An 8,068-nucleotide genomic window follows, 5' to 3' on the forward strand; every position below is an offset into this window, starting at 1 on the left:
ATCCTTCAATAAAGGAACGATTAAATTGAATGCCCAAAATCCTTCAACTTCTGGCATTCTTTATCTCAAAAAATCTTATCTCAATGATATTTGATATTATAAAAAATCATTCATCTATAACACATTGTTTTAGGTACCCAAGACCTCAATAATATAACTATTTAAAAAAGCATTTTATTTAATACACTTATTAAGTTGTTTGTGTATTTTAATTCATGTATTAAAGACTTGTATACAAGTGTGTAACCCCAACTTATGCTCAAATAAATGCAAAAATGCATACAAAGACACAAAAGATGCATATTGCTAAACATGGTAATATTTACATTTAAAATATATTCTATCATAGATAACAAATCAAAAGTCTAAGCCAACCCCAAGTTTAATGATTATGTACAATATTAAAAAATCTATAGAGATAAGGTTGGTTTAGATCTTAGAATACTGCTAAATTAGAGTTGTCCAACTCCAAACAGTGAAGCAGCATATGACATTGAGAGAAATACTTGTAAATTTTAATGAGCATTGCCTGATTATTGAATTTTTAATAAATATTTCGGATTGTCTGACAAATCATCGAAGTCTTCCTAATGCTTTAGGGCATACTTCAGATGTGTCGGACGAGTGTATTTATTGTTTGTGATTTATTCCTTTATTTTCCGGAAATGTTTACTATTATTATGTTTATTTTCAAATTTTGAGAGAAGGTCTGAAAGGATACATCACGGGAATGCTTAGCTATAATGCGAAGGTAATCATTCTCGTCCAAACTTTATGAAGGTTATGTTGGCCTCTAGCGTATTACAAAAGTTTATAGAACTTGAAATTCGTAATTTGTTATTAAAGTTCAGCTTTATTAATCTCCCTTCTTCAATTATCTTTGAGGGGGTAACTCAATGTTACAAAAATATTTGAGAGGATTTACAAACATATCAAACAATTCTTATATATTTACATATTTAGATATGTATTCGTATAATATTTTAATACCTTTATCACATCCAAACACATACATAAAAAGATGAATTTCGTCTTAGAAAAATGAATGTTAGTGATATTTATTATTTGATTGAAATTTTGATTATAAGTAAATAATAAAATTTAGGTGTTAAATATATATATAAATTATGTAATTTGTGTAAGCCTCTTATTATTTATTTAAAATTTATATGTTAAATATGCAAATATATAATTTTTATGTATTTACATATCAAATACCCAAAAAATATTACTAATCTTTTATTTACTCAGTGCTGAATTTTATTACCAAACCTTTCATTTAAGAAGAATGAAGATTGCTTAGGTTTCATGTTAGGAACTTGGTGGAATTTAATGTCAACAATGATAAGATCTTCATTTGATTTCCATTGATGCTTTATAATATTGGAAGAACTGATTTTAATAGCTTAAAACATATCTTCTCTATTTTCTTCTTAAGATTGATGCACAAAAAAAATAATGGATAAATCCAATCATTAAAATGTTCTTTTAAGATTTAATTCTTCTTTTCATTTGTATTGTGTAAATGGTTTGCACCTCTTAAAAAATTTTCAGCATTCACTAAAAATTTATATCCTCACATATAGTTAAAGTGAATTGATTTATATATGAGCCAATGAAGGCTCCATTGGTTGTAGGCTCGTAGTATAAGCTTATCAAGATCTTAAGTTCAAGCTTCAGTTGCTCTAATTCTTCTTTGTTAAGCAATATAGATATTAAATTATTTCAGCAATCTTTTCAATTGTTTTGGTTTTTTCTGAAAATTATTCAGCATAAAAGGAGGATGTTGGCTGCAACATGCAAAGTAAAAGGTAGTTTGAAAGGTTAAATGAGGTTAATGTTTGTGGATGTGGGAAAGACAACACATGATTGAGCCATCATTTGCTTTTGAAAACATCTTTGTAGAAATTTTATTAAATTTAATTTTGTTTTAAGTTGATAAGTATAGTGGATTATATGTTCAACCACATAGAGCTATTGTTGTTTATTCTCACTGTAATAATTCACTATTGCTTTCATGATAAATTAATGCTCATGTAATACTTTTTTGTTTTGAGTTTGCTTGATTGGAAGTGGACATGTAAATACCAGTTCAACCGGTTCAACTGAACCAGCCCCTTCCCCATTTAACAGAAGCTCGCGGGAGAGAGATCGCAGTCAAGGCAGACCGCCAGCAATGCCACTCGCGTGCGTAACCCCTCCTGAACGGCTTGGATTTCATCGTCAATTGGATTTTCGCGTATAATGATGAAAAGTAACGACTCCTCTAGCGGGATATTCTTAGTTTCCTCTTTCCGGTAGAAGAAATCGCAAGAGGGAAAGTTCCTGTTGAAGAGGAATGGCTGAGAGGAAGAAAGAGAGAAGGTTTGTTTTTTTTCTCTCTATTTCTGTATTAATCCTTTTCTATTTCTTCATCTAAACAGCGAGGTGTTTCATTAAGGGCAAATGAAGAAATTTGAAAGAAATTGGGAAAGAAAGAAGAAGAATTTTGGGTCGGAATAATCCTCTTTTGTAAGTGATTTTTTTATCATACATTTTTGTTAGGTTTTGTAGGATAAAATTATTAAAATTTATTATGTGGCAATTTTAGGAAGGAAGGGAAGAAAATGAAATTTGGAGGTAGTCTGACTCAGCAAGAAGAAAAGTCATTTGAGGTAAAAGATATGGGTTAAGAATTTTATGTCTTATCCATGTTGGAGAAATTCTTAATGTTAATATCAATTGGATTAGAAAGAATTTGACTAATCTTGTGTGCGAGGTGAAGGGTTGACGCTAATAAGATAGTTTATGGAAGATTTGATTGTAGGAAGTAAGATCGTTGCAAGAGTTGAAATTTGGAAAGTATTGAAGCCAAAACATTCAAATGGGTAATTTTATGTTACTTCATGATTACATTTTATGTTGTTTCAGTAAATATTTGATTTCTTATAGCATAAATTACAAATGTTAAAAGTATAAAATTTTTATATGATTATATAGTTTGCTACATAGTCTTCTTACCAATTTCATTTGTTATTACGGTTCGAAAGTTATGCAAATGAATAAATAATGTTTGAAAGTTATTATTGTTTGAATGTTTCCTTAAAGTAAAAATTTGTATTTATGTAAGATATGCAAATGTCTAAAAATGATTAAATGAAAAAGAAATGGAGGATGGAAAAAGAAAATGGATGCCAAAAGATAAACAAACATATAAATGTAATAAGGAAAACTAGTATGCATGCAAACTACAGGAGTTCACCCCCTTATGGTACTGGCTGGGGACGCCGTACTTGTTTACGTTAAAAGGAAAAGGATATGGAAAAGGGAAAAAATAAATGGAAAAGGATGTACCTTTGGGTACATATAGACATACGCAAATGTATAAAAATTATTAAATAAAAAAGAAATGGAGGATGAAAAAAGAAAAGGCAAGCAAAAAGATAAGCAAACATATAAATGTAACAAGGAAAAAAGATTATGCATTCAAACTACAGGAGTTCACTCCATAATGATACTGGTTGGGGACATCGTACCCACTTGAATGATGTAACTTCTCCCCATCCAAATAGTACCCCGAATGTCTACTACTATCCTTCCTCAAGTCTTCCTTGATTTTCTTCAGCTCCTCGCTCTGCAAGCTTTCTTCTTTGATGCCCCCCCCAGTTAACCATCAGTGGTACTGATACTACCAACTCCTGAAGTTCCCCAACACATCTGGATAAGGCGTCGGCCGCCTTATTTTCCACCCCTGGTCGGTACTGGATCTCAAAGTCATAGCCCAAAAGCTTTGACAGCCACCTCTGATGTTCCTCTGTCACCATCCGTTGTTCCAACAAGTATTTCAGACTCCTCTGGTCCGTACGAACAATGAAGTGCCTCCCCAAAATATAAGGGTGCCATTTCTGAATGGATAGGATGATGGCCATCAGCTCTCTCTCATATACTGACTTCAATCGAGCCTTGGTCGATAGCACTTGACTGAAACAAGCTACAGGCTTGTGATCCTGCATCAAAACTGTTCCCAAGCCATACCCTGATGCATCAGTCTCCACTATAAAGGTCTGACTGAAATCTGGAAGAGCTAACACTAAAACCGTCATCATGACTTTTTCTAATCTCTCAAAAGCCTGAGTTGCTGCCTCTCCCCACCTAAAATTGTCTTTCTTCAGTTGCTCAGTCAAAGGCCACGCGATTTGACTGTAGCCCTTCCTGTAGTAACCATTCAGACCTAAGAAACCCCTCAACTCCCTTATGTTCCTAGGCCTTGGCCAGTTCTGCATGGCCTCAATCTTGGACTGGTCGGCTGCCACTCCCTCTTGAGACACCACATATCCCAAATATTCCACCCTAGATTGGGCAAAACTGCATTTCTTTAGGTTAGCTTTCAGCTAATGTTCCTGTAGGATCTTTAGAACCTCTTTCAGGTGCTCTAAGTGCGCCTCCCCCGTTTGGTTGTACACCAAAATGTCATAAAAAAAACTAGCACAAACTTCCTGAGATGCTGCCTGAACACTCTGTTCATTAAAGACTAAAAAGTAGCAGGGGCGTTAGTGAGCCCGAAAAGCATTACCAAAAACTCGTGATGCCCCTCGTGCGTCCTAAAAGCCGTCTTCTGAATATCCTCCTCCTTCATTCTGATTTGGTGGTAGCCTGACTTCAGGTCCTTCTTAGAAAACACTACTGCTTTGTACAACTCATCTAGTAACTCGTCAATCACCGAAATAGGAAGCTTATCCGGTACTGTCTCCTTGTTCAAAGCCCTGTAATCCACGTAAAACCTCCAACTCCCATCCTTCTTCTTGACTAGTAGGATGAGGCTAGAGAGAGGACTCACACTGGGTCTGACTATTCCTGCCTCCAACATCTCCTTGATGAGCTTCTCGATCTCATCTTTTTGAATCTGAGGGTAGCGGTAAGGTCGAACACTAATTGGTGACACCCCGTCCTTCAAAAGGATTGCATGCTCCTGCTCTCTGGGTGGTGGTAAGCCCTGAGGTGGCTGGAACACCTCCCTGAACTACTGTATGAGCGATTGCACCACTAGTGGAATGTCTCCCTCATCCCCCACACTCACCCTCTTCAAGCGTTGCAGTTCCACCAAATATCCACCTCCCACCTCCTGTATGGATCTGATCATGGATTTGAGAGATACCCCAACCTTGGTCAGGCCAGCATCGCCCTGAATCGTCCTCCTTCCTCCCATCACCAGTTCCATCCTTAATGTCCCCCAATTGATCTTGGTCTCACCCAATGTTTGCAGCCACTTCATCCCTAGGATGACGTCAGCACTCCACAATTCTAAGGGAAGGAAGTCCTCCCTCACCTGGATCCCTTGAATCTTCAGCACTACCCTCTACATACTCTACCCATTTCCACCTTGCCCGTGCCCATCATCACCCCATAGCCTCCTATATCCACTAACTCCATCCCTAACAGCTCAACGATCTGGGTGGAAATGAAATTATGGGTTGCCCCACTGTCAATCAACACCACCACCTCACGGCCAGCTATCTCTTCATTGACTTTCATAGTGTGACTCGGAGTGAATCACACTACAGAGTTCAAAGATACTTCTGCCACATCTTGGTGCAACTTCTCCTCTTCCTCTTCAAATCTACTCCCACCTCCCTCCTCATCTTCCTCGTCTTCACATACAATGAGAACCTCAAGAGTTCGGTCCTTGCACCTATGCCCCGGCATATACTTCTCATCACATTTGAAGCACAACTCCTTTGCCCTCTTATCATGCATCTCCTCCTCTGTCAATATTTTGAATTGTCCACCATTCCCCCCTCCAGTTTTCTCATTTGGTGCTTCCTTCAGACCCCCCTGGCGCTGCCCCTTTGGATGGTAAGAATGTGGTAGTCATCTTGTATGATCCCCCTGAATAGTTCCCTCGAGCTCCTCTTTCTGATTTCTTTTGATCTTCCATCAACTGCACCAGCTCCATAGCCTTCCCTAGGCTTCTCGGCTCCAGCACCCTGACTGTTGTTCGTATCTCAGGTCTTAGCCCATTCATGAAGTTCCCTTCCAAGGCTGACTCTGAAATGTGATCCAATCTACTAGCCAACTACTCGAACTTGTCCCGATAGTCTGCCACAATCACCTCCTGAGTCAAAACAAAGAATTGTTCATAGAAGTCTCCTCCCCCATCGGCTCGAAAACGCTCCAATAAGCAACCTTTGAACTCTCTCCAGCTCCATATGATCTCCCTCCTGTCATGTCATTGATACCAGGCCAAGACTTTTCCTTCCAAATACAATCCCGCCGCCGCCAGCTTCTCTTCCTCTGTCAACTCGTTGACAGCGAAATAACGCTCCACCTTGTAGATCCAGCCATGACCATCTTCACCCTCAAAGACAGGCATCTTCAGCTTCCTCACCCGTGGGTCTCCCCCGTGTCCCCTGAATCCTCCATAACCTCCCATTCCTCGAAGAGTAGGTGCTCCCCAACTGTCACGATCTTCCCTCCGGCAATTATACCCAAACCCTTCATCATATTCCCCTCTTCTCCCTTCAAAATCAGCACCCCAGTGATGAAATTCTTCCATTCTCCCGATGAAATCAGCACCCCTCCGATCATTTCTCAAACTCATCTCCTCTCTAGAAAGTGGCACTAGAGGTGGCATGTCGTCCTCCCCCTCAATGACCTCTACCTCCAGATTTCTCCTCCCCCTAAACGGGTTTGGATTTCCCCCTATACCATGGCCTCCGGTGGTCTCTCTTGCTTCCAATGTTGTAGGATTTGTCTTCAACTCCAACAGTTTCTTCAACATTTCTTTCATCACCGTGAATTTCCTCTCTATCCTTTCATTGTTGGAGGTGATTTGAGTTTGAAAGTCAAAGAACTTTCCTTCCAAATCTGATTTTAGTTGCCCGATCTCGCCTTCCAAGACTTCTACCTTCTTCCCGGCCATCTATCTTCTCAAGAGTCACGAAGATCTTCTTTCGGAAAAAAAAAACCCCTGAAATTTCCAGATTTCAGCCGCCAACGGTCCCAAATCGATGCTTTGATACCAATTTGATAGGAAATACTTGAGTTCGCAAGTAACCCTAAGATAATACTTGAGTTCGCAAGCAACCCTAACCCAAATCGGTGATCAAACAGCCATAATACTGCTGTCCACAACAGGAATACAGCAGAAATCTGCTGTTTACAGCAGGAAAATAGAGAAATATGAAAGAGAAACTCAAATAGAGACTTGTATTTCACTAAAAGATGAAGTAAAATGGAAAAGATACAATTGTTCTTCAATTCGAGAGGAAGAACAACTCTCCAAATCTCCGGCAACGCCAATGCCAAGAGCCCAAAGCACAAGAACCCTAGATCTCAAATCTCATTCAAATTCAAGATAATTCTAATTCCTTCCTATTCCCCTAATTAACATGAAAGGAGAATTACAAATTACCTAATCAACCCTTACATTCAAATCTTTCCCCAAAAAATTGCATTAAGCCCATCATGGGGCCCACAAGAGTTCCGCCCCCTCTCCCTGTTTCCTCTTCTGCCGAACAAAAACCTGGACCGGTCCAGCCGGCGTGGGAGCAGGCGTAACAGATTCCTTTGCGGCCAATTTAACAGAGTGTCCGTAGTTGTAATGGTGGTTATTGAGTGGAGGAAAAGGATGGCGGTGGTTGCAAGGGAGAGGTGACAGTAACGCACATAGACACAGCAACGTAGAATGAGAATATGAACTTAAAATCCAGAAAAGGGCATTTGAGGAGAAAAATATAAGTTTATGAAGAAAGACAAAAAGGATGGCCATAATCATATCAAGGAAAAGATTCTGGAGAGAACTCCATTTCTTCTGTCAATTTGGAAAGAAATCATAACTGCAACAGTATATATAAAAGACAGACAGACCTCACTTTTAGGATAATTATCATTCTCCACTAAATTAAATTTTGATGTTATGGCTTTCAAATATAAGATAAAGATTGTATGATCATTAATTAAATGCATCAAAACTTTCTTAATAAATGGCTCGAATTACATGAGAAAATAAGTTAGATTTCAAAGTATAAAAAACATTCAAATGACTTCGAATCAAATAAATGCATGATTGCATGTATTGAGTGATTTTAAT

This window comes from Dendrobium catenatum, unplaced genomic scaffold, assembly GCF_001605985.2.
Source record: "Dendrobium catenatum unplaced genomic scaffold, ASM160598v2 original_scaffold_254917, whole genome shotgun sequence".
Lineage (NCBI taxonomy): Eukaryota > Viridiplantae > Streptophyta > Magnoliopsida > Asparagales > Orchidaceae > Dendrobium > Dendrobium catenatum.